General features: G+C 45.3%; 1 protein-coding gene across 3 annotated transcripts in view; it reads right to left on the bottom strand.

Moving 5' to 3' along the window:
* Window positions 1-14,258, bottom strand: part of RHOA (ras homolog family member A) — a 57,697-nt gene that overhangs the window by 38,557 nt on the left and 4,882 nt on the right. The window lies entirely within an intron of this gene.

The raw sequence follows: 14,258 nt of genomic DNA, 5'->3' as shown, positions 1-14,258 counted from the left end.
TACTCAGTTGAAACTTTATACATTTTTAATTTCTTCAAATCAGTTGTTGTAAATCAGTTCTATACAGTTGACTATTAAAAAAGCAAAACTTCTTTAATCTTTTGGAAAACTTTACAAATTAAAGGAAATTTTAAGACACATAAAAATCCTGTGAATTTTGTTAAAAGAATGATAATCTGGGTATAAATAAAAACTTCCTCTCAACTGTGTTTTTTATCAGTGTTAGCTTCTCCAAGAGGGAATAGTGTCAATGCAAGCAGTACAAAACTATTTTGGTTGAAATCTGAATGCAAACTGTCATACTGCATATGCACTCTGTCATAATCTTAAATCTCAACACATTAACATGTGATAAAACCCCTATGTGTGGGGTCTTCAAAAACTTCACAGGGGGAGGGGTTGTGGTGTACACAATGAGTAGTTAGCCGCCTACCAGTTAAAACACCTGAGTCCCAGGCTCCTAGCTCTAATAGGGCTCCTGCCATTGCATGGGAGACCTAGATGGAGTCCTAGCTCCTGGCTTTGCCCTTAGCCCAGCCCCAGCCAATACAGGCATTTGGAGAGTAAACCAGTGGGTGGGAGAGTTCTCTCTCAAATAAACAAACAAAAACATTTTATAATTCAAAGAAAATGAGAAAGATCGACTGATGTTCTATCTGCAGGCTCACTCTCTAAATGCCATAGTTGGACCAAGCCAAAGCCAGGAGCCCAGAACTCCATTCAAGTCTTCCACATGGGTAGCAGAACCCAAGGACATGAGCCATCATCAGACACATTAGCAGGAAGCTGGATAAGCAGCAGACAGTAGCTGGGACTTGACCCAGACACTCAAATACAAAATACAGGCATCCCAAGCAGCAGCTTATTAGTATTAAACTGCTGTGCCACAATACCTGTCCCTAAAACTCACACTATCACACTATTAAAAAAAATGATTTCTCCTAGGCCGGCGCCGCAGCTCAATAGGCTAATCCTCCACCTGCGGCGCCGGCACACTGGGTTCTAGTCCTGGTCGGGACGCTGGATTCTGTCCTGGTTGCCCCTCTTCCAGGCCAGCTCTCTGCTGTGGCCCAGGTATGCAGTAGAGGATGGCCCAAGTGCTTGGGCCCTGCACCCGCATGGGAGACCAGGAGAAGCACCTGGCTCCTGCCTTCGGATCAGCACGATGCGCTGGCCGCAGCACACCAGCCGTGGCGGCCATTGGAGGGTGAACCAACGGCAAAGGAAGACCTTTCTCTCTCTCTCTCTCTCTCTCTCTCTCTCTCTCTCTCACTGTCCACTCTGCCTGTCAAAAATAAATAAATAAATAAATTTTAAAAATGATTTCTTCTTTCTTCTGTCCACCTTTCTTTCACCTAGATAACTTCATCCTTTAAGCTTTGTCACTCTCTTGAGACATCCTGAGCTCCCAACTTAAGATCAAGCCCCAGAAAAGCCTACCTAGCCTTTCACATTTCTCTCGCTTTTTTTTTTTTTTTTTAAGATTTATTTATTTATTTGAAAGTCAGAGTTACAGAGAGGCAGGGAGAGAAAGAGATCTTCCATCCACTGGTTCACTCCACAATCACAATGTCCAGCGCTGGGCCAGGCCAAAGCCAGGAGCTTCTTCCAGATCTCCTACATGGGTGCAGGGGCCCAAACACTTGAGCCATCTTCTGCTGCTTTTCCTAGGCCATTAACAGGGAGCTGAATTTGAAGTGGAGCAGCCAGGATTCAAACCAGTACCTATATGGGATGCCTGCACTGCAGGCAGTAGCCCATTTCTTTTGCTTTATTCATCATACCCCGCCAACCTAAGAAGTGTCTTTGTCTAATTTATGATTGCTTGTCAAGTGCAGGCCTAAGCACATGATAGGTGCTCAGACTACAAACTAATGAAAAAACAATTTTCCAGGAGCAAAAAAAGGTTATATATAGCAATTAACGGCAGAATGTTTAAATGAAAATGGTTATAACATCAGCTGTGTATCATCCTGGTAAAGCTTCTATGTAACACTTTGTTCTGGTAGTTCAAGAATTTATCCTTGGGGCTGGTGATGCAGCGTAGCAGATTAAGCCTCTTCCTGTGGTGCCAGCATACAATATGGGTGTTGGTTCAAGACCCAGCTACTCCACTTCCAATCCAGCTTTCTGCTAATGACCTAGGAAAGCAGCAGAAGACGGCCCAAGTTCTTGGGCCCCTGCACCCACGTGGGAGACCCAGAGGAAGCTCCCAGCTCCTTCCTTCGGATCAGCCCAGCCCTGGTCATTGTAGCCATTTGGGGAGTAAAACAGCAGATGAAAGACCTCTCCCTCTCTGTCTCTCCCTCTCTCTGTTAACTATACCTCTCAAATAAATAAATCTTAAAAAAAAAATAAATCTCATAGAATTATAGAAATTCCACATACAATCAGAAATTTAAATGATCTGTAACAGAGAACTAAAATCCATATCCTCACTCTAAACTTACATGCTATTATGGTTATGATTGTTTTAAATTTGAAAAGGGAACAGACAGAAAGATCATTTATCCACTGGTTCACTGCCTAAATACCCAACAGCCAGGGCTGAATCAGGCAGAGGCCAGAAGCAAAGGAAGCTACCTAGATTTTCCATGTGCATGGCAGAGACCCAACTATTCAAGCCATCACCTGCTACCTTCCAGGGTGCACCTTAGCAGGAAGCTGGAATTGGAAGCAGAGTCACAACCTGAACCTAGTCAGTCTAACATGGGATGTAGATGTCCCAAGTGGCGTTTTTTTAAAAAAAGATTTATTATTTTTTATTTGAAAGGCAGAGTAACACAGAGAGAGAAGGAGAGGCAGAGAGAGAGAGATCTTCCATCAGCTGGTTCACTCCCTCAGCTGGCCCCAATGGCTGGAGCTGTGCTGATCTGAAGCCAGGAGCCAGAAGCTTCTTCCAGGTCTCCCACATGGGTGCAGGGGCCCAAGGAGATGGGCCATCTTCTACTGCCTTCCCAGGACATAGCAGACCGCTGGATCGGAAATAGAGCAGACGGACTTGAACCGGCACCCATATGGGATGTTGGCACTGCAGGCTGAGGCTTTACCTGCTATGCCACAGCGCCGACCCCTGAAGTGGTATCTTAACCTCTTTGCCCAAAGCTCATCTGCTTTTAGACAACCCAGTAAGTCTAAATGGCCAGTAGCTGAATTCACAACTATTTAGAAAAATGCATGCTTTGGGGCTGGCAGTATAAGCTGCTGGCCGTGACTCTGCCATCTCAGATTGGGAGTGCTGGTTTGAATCCTGCTATTCTGCTTCCAATCCAACTCTCTGATAACAGACCTGAGAAAGAAGCAGAAGATGATGCAAACAAAACACATGGGCTTCTGCCACCCACGTGGGAGACCTGGATAGAGTTCCAGGCTCCTGGTTTCAGCCTGGACCAGCCCTCGCCCTTGTGGCCATTTTGGGGGTGAACTAGCAGATGGAAGATCTCTCTCATTCTGCCTTTCAAATGAATAAATGATAATTAAAAAAAAAAAAACATGCTTCGGTGGAAAGAAAGTGGTGCCGCAACAATGTAGAAGACAGAGAACACTCTGAAAGCCAGGTTCAGAAAAGTAAAACAGGGTTGGAAGGGGGTGCTATTTAGGTCAGGATGGAGAGGGTTCCAAACCAGGGCAACAAACCCTAAGGGCAGAAAAAAAAAATCCTTAGGAGAAAAGCCTTCAATCATTACACACAAAAGCTCTAAAACAGAGAAAAAGACATCCACTAGAGACATACAAGAAGTTTTAAACCTCAAAGAGGCAAGCTTCAATTATTAAAAACCAGCGATACTATTTTAATGATTTCTATAGGAACCTCCCCCCAACTAAACTGCAAAGGAAGTCCACAAAAGCTCCAAGAATGCCTCAGACTGCATCCTCTTAGGGCAAGGATATCAGGGAGAATGTAAGACTCAAAATAAAAGTCAAAATACAACCTTTTCTTCCAGACATTCCTAAAAGGACCAAACTAGAACCAAATTTTGTTCAAACAATAAATCTGGCCCAAAGAAGGGCTAAATTTTTCATAAGTTTCTCCTTTTCCCAACTCTCCATTCCACTGTTCTCCTTTATTGAAGGAAATAAGTTCACACCTAAAATGAAGAATATACACTGCTTTATTCAATCAGAGGAAGAAAATCTCTATGAGAGCACTGCCAAGTTTATGGAAAAATATAATGAATGGGCAGACATTTGGTGCAGTGGTTAAAATGCCACTTGGGACACCCACATTCCAGTCTGGAATCCCTGGTTTGAGTCCTGGCTCTCTGCTATAGCTTCCTGCTTATGTACACCTGAGAGGCAGCAGATGATGGTTCAAATATTTGGGTCCCTGTCACCAATGTGGAAACTGAAATGAGTTCCAGGCTCCTGGCTTCAGCCTGGCTCAGCCCTAGCTATTATGGGCATTTAGGGTGGATCCAGTGGATGGAGGATATCTGTCTCTCCACCATTCAAATAAATAAATAAAATGAAGACACAAGCTTATTTTGGCAAAAAAAAAAAAAAAAAATTGAAATCCATAGTCTTTTCATAATATACATTTTTCAAGAACTCTTTGAAGATTCCTCATATGCATAGGTTCAAAAATCTTTTTGTAACAAAATAAATTTTTATTTACTGTACTTCTTTTGAAAGGCAGAGAGCAAGAGAGAGAAACAGTTTCAGAGCTTCCATCTGGGAGTTTGCTCCTCAAATGCCTGCAATAGCTAAGGTTGGGCAGGGACTGTAACCCAGGTCTCTCACCTAAGTAACAGGGACCCAAGTACTTGAGCCATCAGGTGTGCATTAGCAGGAAGCTGGAATCAGAATAGGGCCCAGACTCCAAGCCAGGCGCTCCAATAAGGGGTAGATGCAAGCATCCCAAGGGGCTTCTTAACTGCTACAAATTCCCAACCCTTAGTTTATCTTTTATTTCCCTTTCCACAAACTTTTTCCCCATAAACTTTCTGAAGTATCTTCATAGAATTTTTCCTAACTTAATGAAGCAGTATGCATTCTATTCATTACTTTTCTATACTTCAATTATGTACTCATATACACTGTTTCTGTACAACTGATAGAAATTTGTGTTATGAACTCCAAGTTCACCTACACTAGGTATGCGCTTGCACACAGGAAACACCATTAAACATTTAGGAAATGAAGCTGAAAACAAAGTCACTTATTTTGTTTATGGACTTATATACAAAATTCCTGGCAAAAGGGCCTAAAATACCATCTGCCCATCTGCCCATCATTAACTTGAGCCTGGTGTCATCATTTGGCCATCCTGATCAAGCAGTTGCCAAGGGCTGATGGCAGCTCAACAGCTCTCCTTTCTGCAACAATAAGGGTCCTTGGAGATCAAGAGCAGGAGGCCTAAGGCCCATGGAGGCAAACAAAGAACAGTGAAGAAAACCTCCAATACAGTCCCAAGTGAAAATCACTCCAAACTTAAGTTCTTTCTTTAGGCAGAGGAAAGCAAAGAACACTTCCTGAAGGAACACACCTTCAGGTTTCCTAAGTAAGAGCACCAAATCACTCACCCTAGAAGGTAAATATCCCAGAGTTAGCCATAAATAGATGCACTGTATAAGGGGAAAATCTATGCAGTCTAACTACTCAAACTTCCCCTAAGACAATGCTTGCCAACAGGACTGACTGACACAGCGAAGAAGAAAGCATAAGGTAGCCTCAAAAAGCTACCTAATAGCCCATTAGAATGTTTCAGTATGCTGGCACAAAGTATCTCAATCAGGGCTCATTCCTCTCCAAACTCTACAACTAGATTAAAAAAAAAAAAAACCTGGGGTGGGTGTTGTGGAGTAGCAGGTTAAACTGCTGCTAGACACCCACATCACATACTGGAGTGCTGGTTCAAGTCTCAGATACTCTGCTTCTGATCCAGCTTCCTGCTAAAGTACCTGGGAAAGCAGCAGATGATGGCTCAAATGCTTAGATCCCTGCCACCCATGTGGGAGCTCAGGACAGAATTCTAACTACAGGCTTTGGCCTGACCCAGCCCCAGATGTTGCAGGTATTCGGGGAATAAACCATTACATGAATCAATTTCTTTCTCTCCCCCCCCCCCCGCCCCCGTCATCTGTGTCACAATGACTTTCAAATAAAAAATAAAATGCTAAAGGAAGAGGAGGGAGGCACTGTGGCATAGCAGGTTAAGCCGCCACCTGTGATGCTGGCATCCTATATTGGCATCAGTTAGAGTCCTAGGTGTTCCACTTCCATCCCAGTTCCTGCTAATGTGCCTGGGAAAGTGGCTAGGATGTCCCAAGGGCCCCTGCCACTCACGTGGGAGACTTAGATGAAGCTCCTGGCTTCAGCCTAGCCCAGCCCTGGCTACTGTGGCCATTTGGGGAGTGAGCAAGCAGATGGAAGATCGATCTCTTTCTCTCTCTCTCTCTTTCTCTTCCTGTCTCTCCTTCCCTTTCTGCAACTCTGCTTTTCAAATAAATTAATTAATTTTTTTTTTGACAGGCAGAGTGGACAGTGAGAGAGAGAGACAGAGAGAAAGGTCTTCCTTTGCCGTTGGTTCACCCTCCAATGGCCGCCGCGGCTGGCGCGCTGCGGCCGGCGCACCGCGCTGATCCGATGGCAGGAGCCAGGAGCCAGGTGCTTTTCCTGGTCTCCCATGGGGTGCAGGGCCCAAGCACCTGGGCCATCCTCCACTGCACTCCCTGGCCACAGCAGAGAGCTGGCCTGGAAGAGGGGCAACCGGGACAGAATCCGGCGCCCCAACTGGGACTAGAACCTGGTGTGCCGGCGCCGCTAGGCGGAGGATTAGCCTAGTGAGCCACGGCGCCGGCCGTAAATTAATTAATTTTAAAAAAGAAAATTCAACCACAGAAATAGGATGTCCAACTTGATAGTAAGAACCACACAATAGCAAATAATCTATTTAAAAAAAAAAAAAAACAGACCAGGGTCAGTGTTGTGTTCTAGAGGATTAAGCTACTGCCTGCAACAAGGCATCCCATATCAGAGCGTGGGGTGTAGTTTTGGCCACTTGGACGTTGATCCAGCTCCCTGCTGATGCTCCTGGGAAAGCAGCAGAGATGGCCCAAGTACTCAGGCCCCTGCCACCCCCATGGGAGACCTGGACAGAGTTCCAGACTGCTGGCTTTGGTCTGACCTGGTCCTGACCATTGCAGTCATTTAGGGAGTGAATCCAGTGGATGGACCACCTCTTTGTCTTTCTCTATCTCATTTTCAAATTAAAAAAAAAAAAAAAAAAGCAAAGGTTTCACCTGAACCCTCTTCCAGAGTGAAAACTCTTTGGTGTAGGGCCTGAATATCTGCATTAATTTCCCTTCTTTCAGCTGAGGTGAAATTCACAAAGGAAACTCAATCTTTTTAAGTGTACAATTAATTGGTTTTCAGTACATTTAAAATATTGACCAACCAACACCTCTATGTAGTTTCGAAATTTTCCTCATTGGGGCTGGCAGAGTGACACAGTGACATAGCAGGCTGGGCTGCCTGTGATGCCCTATCCAGGCTCTCAAGTTCTGGCTACTCCATTTCTGATGCAGGTCCCTGCTAACATACCTGAGAAGGCAGGGAAAATGACATAAGTACTTGGGTCCCTGCTACAAACGTGGGAGACCAGGATAAAGTTCAGGTTCCTGGCTTCAGCCTTGGCCAAACCTGGCCGTTGCAGCCACTGGGGGAGTAAACCACTAGATAGAAGATTTCTGCCTCTCTCTGTCTCTTCCACTCACTCTCCCTTTCAAATAAATCAGTAAATAAATCTTCTGCAACTTAAAAAAAAAAAAAAAAAAAAAAAAGTGGGGGCCAGCACTGTGGCGTAGTGGATTAATTGAGTAAATATTTAAGGGGGGACCAAGATGCCTAACAATGTGAGGTGTAACAGTCTGCAACTGAGGAAAAGGCAATGCAAGCACAGACACAGACACAGACACAGCCTCCCTGGAAGGACACACAGAAAATGCTGACTGGCTTTCTGTGAAGAAAGGACTCACCTGCCTGGGTGCTTTACCATCATAAATGCTTTACCTAGCCCCTGGCTAAATATTTTTTTAAGACTTATTTCTTTATTTAAAAAGCAGAATGACAGGGGAGGGGAGGGGGAAGAGATAGCAGACAGCAGAAAGAGAAGTCTTCCATCCACTGGTTCACTTCCCAAATGGCCACAATGGCCAAAGCTGGTCCAAGCCAAAGTCAAGAACCAGGAACTCCATCTGGGTCTCCTACTTGGGTGGCAGGGACCCAAACACTTGGGCCATTATCCACTGCCTTCCCAGGCCACATTACCGGGAATCTGGATCAGAAGCAGAACAGCAAGTGGCAGCTTAACCTACTGTGTCACGACACTGACCCCCCAATTAAGTTTAAAAACCCCACAGGAGGGGATGACGCCATGGTGCAGTGGGTTAAAGCTCTGGCCTGAGGTGCTGGCATCCCACATGGGTGCCAGTTCTAGTCCAAGCTGCTCCTCTTCCAATCCAACTCTCTGCTATGGGCTGGAAAAGCAATAGAGGATGGCCCAAGTCCTTGGGCTCCTGCATCCAAGTGGGAGACCTAGAAAAAGCTCCTGGCTCCTGCCTTCGGATTGGCACAGCTCCTGCCATTGCGGCCATCTGGGGAGTGAACCAGAGGATGGAAAACCTCTTTCTCTGTCTCTACCTCTCTCTGTAATTCTTTCAAATAATTAAAATAAATCTTAAAAAAAAAAAAAAAAAAAAACTATGAGAGAATATACATTTTATTACAAACCTTTAGAATTTTTTGTTCACCAGAGGGCATATATTTTTAAATAAAAAAACTACTTATAAAAAATTTTAAAGCCTCAAGAAAATGTTTTATCTTGATTAAGTGGCAATTACACTTAATATTTATCAACTTATCAAGCTACCATTTCAAATGGGTACATTTTAAGGTCAGCAAGTTATACCTCCATGAGGTGATTAAAAAACGTAACTGGGGCCAGAGTTGTGGTGCAGTGGGTATAGTGATGACAGCATCCTCTACCTGAGGGCAAGTGTATGTCCCAGCTGCTCCACTTAGGATCCAGCTCCCTTCAAATGAGCCCTCAAGTGCTTGGGCCCCTCCCCCGCACAAATAAGAAACCCAGATGGAGTTCCAGGCTCCTGGCTTCAGCCTGGCCATGCCCCAGTATTTGTGCCTGTTTGGGGAGTGAACCAGTGGATGAAAATCAAAGATCCCTTTCTCTGTCATTCTATCTTTCAAATAAATTCTCTCAGTGGTCCCTGGGAAGCAGGACTTGGGAAAAGCAGAAGATGGCCCAAGCGTGTGTTAGGCCCCTGAACCCATGTAGGGGACCCAGATGAAGCTCCTGGCTGAGAGATTTGGTCTGGCCCTGCCCTGACTATTCCAGTTATTTGGGGAGTGAACCAGTGGATGGAAGTTCTCTCGGTGTCTCCTGCCATCTCCGTAACTCTGCTTTTTAAATAAATAAATAAATCTTTTTTAAAAAGATTTATTTATTTGAAAGGCAGAGAGAGACATCAATCTTTCATCCTCTATTTCACTCCCAAAATGGCCACAGCAACTGGGCTGGACCAGGTAGAAGCTAGGAGCTTCCTCTAGGACTCCTACATGGATGCAGGGGCCCCAGCACTTGGGCCATCCTTCACTGTTTTGCCAGGTGTATTAGCAGGGAGCTGGATCAGCAGTGGAACAGCTGGGTCTCGAAATGGTGCCCATATGGGATGCCGGCATCACAGGCGGTGGCTTTACCCCCTTTACCCACTATGCCATAACACCGGCCCCCAAAAATAAGCCTTTTAAAACAAATTATCATGTGGAAAAATCTGATTATCAACAAGGTTTTACACCATCAAATATCTATTTTAAACTTACTTCCTGGCCGGCGCCGTGGCTCAATAAGCTAATCCTCCACCTTGCGGCGCCGGCACACCGGGTTCTAGTCCCGGTTGCCCCTCTTCCAGGCCAGCTCTCTGCTGTGGCCAGGGAGTGCAGTGGAGGATGGCCCAAGTGCTTGGGCCCTGCACCCCATGGGAGACCAGGAGAAGCACCTGGCTCCTGCCTTCGGATCAGCGCGGTGCACCGGCCGCGGCGGCCACTGGAGAGTGAACCAACGACAAAGGAAGACCTTTCTCTCTCTCTCTCTCTCACTGTCCACTCTGTCAAAAAAAAAAAAAAAAAAAAAAAAACTTACTTCCTCAGGGTTATGTAAAAGTCCCCAGAACAACGGCACAGTATTTCCTCTTCCATACAAAAGGCACCAAAGGGGCCCGAAGCTGGGCACTTTGGACTAGTGGGGTAAAGCCGCCATCGAGGGTGCCGGCACCTCTTATGGGCACCAGTTCCAGTCCTGGCTGTTCTACTTCCAATCCAGCTCTCTGCCATGGCCTGGGAAAGCAGTAGAAAATGGCCCAATTCCTTGGGCCCCTGCACCTGCGTGGGAGACCCGAAAGAAGCTCCTGGCTTCAGATCAGCCCATCTCTGGCCATTGTGGTTTACTCTGGGGAGTAAACCAGCAAATAGAAGACCTCTCTCTCTGTGTCTCCCTCTCCCTGTAACTCTGCCTATTTGGGAAGTGAACCAGATGAAAGACCAACTTCTCTGTCTCTGTCTGTCTATAACTCTGACTTTAAAGTAAATAAATAAATCTTTAAAAAAAAAAGTCATTTCAAGCCTCATGGAAAAACCAGAGTGTATCACGCCCAGTGGTCAAAGGCCAGCTGTATGGACTTATCTGACAATGGATCAGGGCCACATCTTCCAATTTCAACAAAGCATGTCAGCTTTATGATGAATATATCAAGAATCTCAACCACCTCCACTGTCATTTCTATTATCCAAGTCACTATCATCATCTATCACTGGATTTCAAGAGCCTCCATTATAAAGAAACTGTGATACATATAGATACACAAAATACTACTACTCAGCCATTAAAAACAAGGAACTTTTGTCATTTACAAAAACATGGACGGAACTGGAGGTCAGTATGTTAAGTGAAATAAGCCAGACAAAGAAAGAGAAGTACCACAAGATTATCTAACTCATGTAAAATCTAAAACTGATCTCAAGGAAAGCAAGATTAGCATGGCAGTTACCAGAGGCAAGGGAGAGGAAAGGACTGAGCAACCTTGCTTAACAGGTACTAAGTTACAATTAAACAGGACAAAAAGTTCTGGTGTTCTGTAGCACAGTACGAGGACTATAGGTAATGTACTGTGTTATTTTCTGAAACCAAAAAAGTTCATTGAAGAAAGGATTTTTAATGTCTTAACAATAGAAAAATAATAAATGTTGGGAGTACAGATAATGTTTACACTGGTATGAATATGACCAAATGTATAGATGTATCAAAACACTACATGTGGGCAGGCATTTTGGCACTGCAGGTTAAACCAAAGCTTGGAACACTCCCACATCCCATATTCCAAACTGGAGCGCCTGGGATGGAATCTCATCCCCACTTCCAATTCAGCTTCCTGCTAATGCACACCCTGGAAGCAGCAGGTGTTGGCTCAAGTACTTGGATTCCTGCCACCCACATGAAAACCCAGATGGAATTTTGGGTTCCTGGCTTCAGCTTCACATAGTCCCACCTCTTGTGGTTATTTGCGGAAATGAACAACCAAATAGAAAATAAATGTCCCTCATTCTGCCTTTCAAAAAAAAAAGAAAAGAAAAAACTTCAACAGCTTACCAATATACTATAGGTAAGACTTTTTTAGAGATCTATTTATTTACTTGAAAGGCAGAGTTAGAGAGAGAGGGTGAGACAGAGAGACAGCTCGCATGCACGTGCAGTCAGGACTCAAACAGGCCACTGCTCCACTTCCAATCCAGTTCCAATCCATGCACCTGGAATTAATGCAGCAGATGATGGCCCAATACTTGTGCCCCTGCCTCTCATATAGGAGACCTAAGTTAAGTTGCCGGCTCCAAGCTTCTGCCTGGCCCAGCCCTGGTTGTTGCAGCATGAACCTGCTCCCTTTCCCATCTCTCTCCTTAACTCTGCCTTGCAAATAAACAATAAATTTTTTAAAACTGTATCATTTTGACCAAAATGATACAGTAAGAGGATACTTATGTTAAAATTAAATTTCTATTTCCCTTATTTTGTAACCAGTTTTAAAATATCTGAACGGGGGCTGGCACCATGTAGTAATAGGCTATGCCTCTACCTGGGGCCACAGCATCCCATATGGGTGCCAGTTCGAGTCCTGGCTGCTCCTCTTCTGATCCAGCTCTCTGCTAATGGCTTGGGAAAGCAGTACAAGATGGCCCAAGTGCTTGGCCCCTGCACCCACATGGGAGACCCAGAAGAAGCTCCTGGCTCCTGGCTCTGGATAGGCACAGCTCTGGCCATTGCAGCTATTTGGGGGTAAATCAGGGGATAGAAGATCTTTTTCTTTGTCTCTCCTTCTCTTTCTGTCTCTCAATTTTTTTTTAAAGATTTATTTATTTATTTGAAAAAGCTACACAGAGAGAGAAGGAAAGGCAGAGAGAGAAGTTTTCCATCCACTGGTTCACTCCTCAACTAGATGCAATTGCCAGAGTTGTGCCGATCCAAAGCCAGGAGCCAGGAGCTTCTTCCGGGTCTCCCACATGGGTGCAGGGGCCCAAGGACTTAGGACATCTTCCACTGCTTTCCCAGGCCATAGCAGAGAGCTGGATCATAAGTGGAGCAGCCAGGACATGAACCAGCACCCATATGGGATGCTGGTACTACAGGTGGAAGCTTTACCCGCTACACCACAGTGCTGGCCCCTTAAATTAAATTAAAAAATAAAATAAAATAAAAATTACATAAATGTATTTTTCTTTAAAAAAAAAAAGGCGGAAAAATGTATCTGAACAGCTCCTGGCAAATGTTGTACTGCTGTTTACAATGCCCTCTCCAAAGCTGGTATCACTCCTGATGCCTCCTGTAAGAGGGAGGACTGTCCTTTGATCCTTACACTCCAGCTGACTCATTTTCTACTTATAAACAGACATATCTATAGCACAAACAATAAACTATATAACTAAACTACTCAATCAAGAAAATGAATAACAGAATAAAAAAGAAATGGTCCAGAAGTCAAAGAAGTGTATTGGGGAGCTGGCACTATGGCATAGTGGGTAAAGCTGCTGCCTGCACCATCGGCATCCCATATGGGTACCAGTTCAAGTCCTGGCTACTTCACTTCAGATCCAGCTCTCTGCCAATGCTTGGGAAAGCAGTAGAAGACGGCCCAAGCCTTTGGGCCCCTGCACCTGCATGAGAGACCCAGAAGAAGCTTCTGTTTCCTGGCTTCGGATTGGCCCAGCTCTGGCTGGTGCGGCCATCTGGGAAGTGAACCAGCACATGAAGATCTCTCTGCCTCTCCCTCTCTGTCACTCTTTCAAATAAATCAATTTAAAAGGGGCCGGGGGGGGGGGGTGAGTCAGCACCATGGTGCAGTGAGTTAAACTGTTGCGTGTAGCACCAGCATCCCATTTGAGCACCAGCTGAGTTCAACTGTTCCACTTCCAATCCAGGACCTGCTAATGTACCTCGGAAAGCAGCAGAAGATGGTCCAAGTGCTTGGGTCCCTGCCACACAAATGGGAGACCAAGATTAAACTCCTGGCTCAGGCCTGGTCCAGCCCTGGCTATTAAGGCCATCTGGAGAGTGAACCAGCAGATGCAAGATCTCTCTCTTAGTGGTTAAAGGTCAGTTTAAGACATCAGTATCCCAGGGCCACCGTGGCATACCATGTTAAAGCTCCCATCTGCAGTGCCAGCATCCCATATGGGCACCAGTTCGTGTCCCAGTTGCTCCATTTCCAATCCAACTCTCTGCTATGGCTTGGGAAAACAGCAGAGGATGGCCTGAGTCCTTGGGTCCCTGTACCCAAGCAGGGACCTCCAGGCCCCTGGCTTTGGATCAGCCCAGCACTGGCTATTGCAGCCATTTGGGAAGTGAACCAATGGATGAAGACCTCTAACTCTGCCTTTCAAATAAATAAACAAAGAAAAACAAAAAAAGACGCCAGCATCCCACAGGCAGGCATTATCGAGCAACAGGTTAAACCACCATTTGCAATGCCTGCATCCCATATAGGAGTGTCTCATTCCTAGCTACATTGCTTCTGAGCCAGCTTCCTGCTAATGTGCCAGGAAAGGCAGCACATGACGTGCCTTAGGTCTCTGCCCCCCACATGTACATGGAAACCTGCATGAAGTTTCAGGCTCCTGACTTCAGCCCAGACCTGGCTGTTGGGGTTGTCTGGGACTAAACCAGCAGACAGAAGTTCTCTCTCTCCTTCTCTGTCACT

Source organism: Oryctolagus cuniculus, chromosome 10 (assembly GCF_964237555.1).
Source record: "Oryctolagus cuniculus chromosome 10, mOryCun1.1, whole genome shotgun sequence".
NCBI lineage: Eukaryota > Metazoa > Chordata > Mammalia > Lagomorpha > Leporidae > Oryctolagus > Oryctolagus cuniculus.
This window is presented reverse-complemented; position numbering and strand designations above follow the sequence as displayed.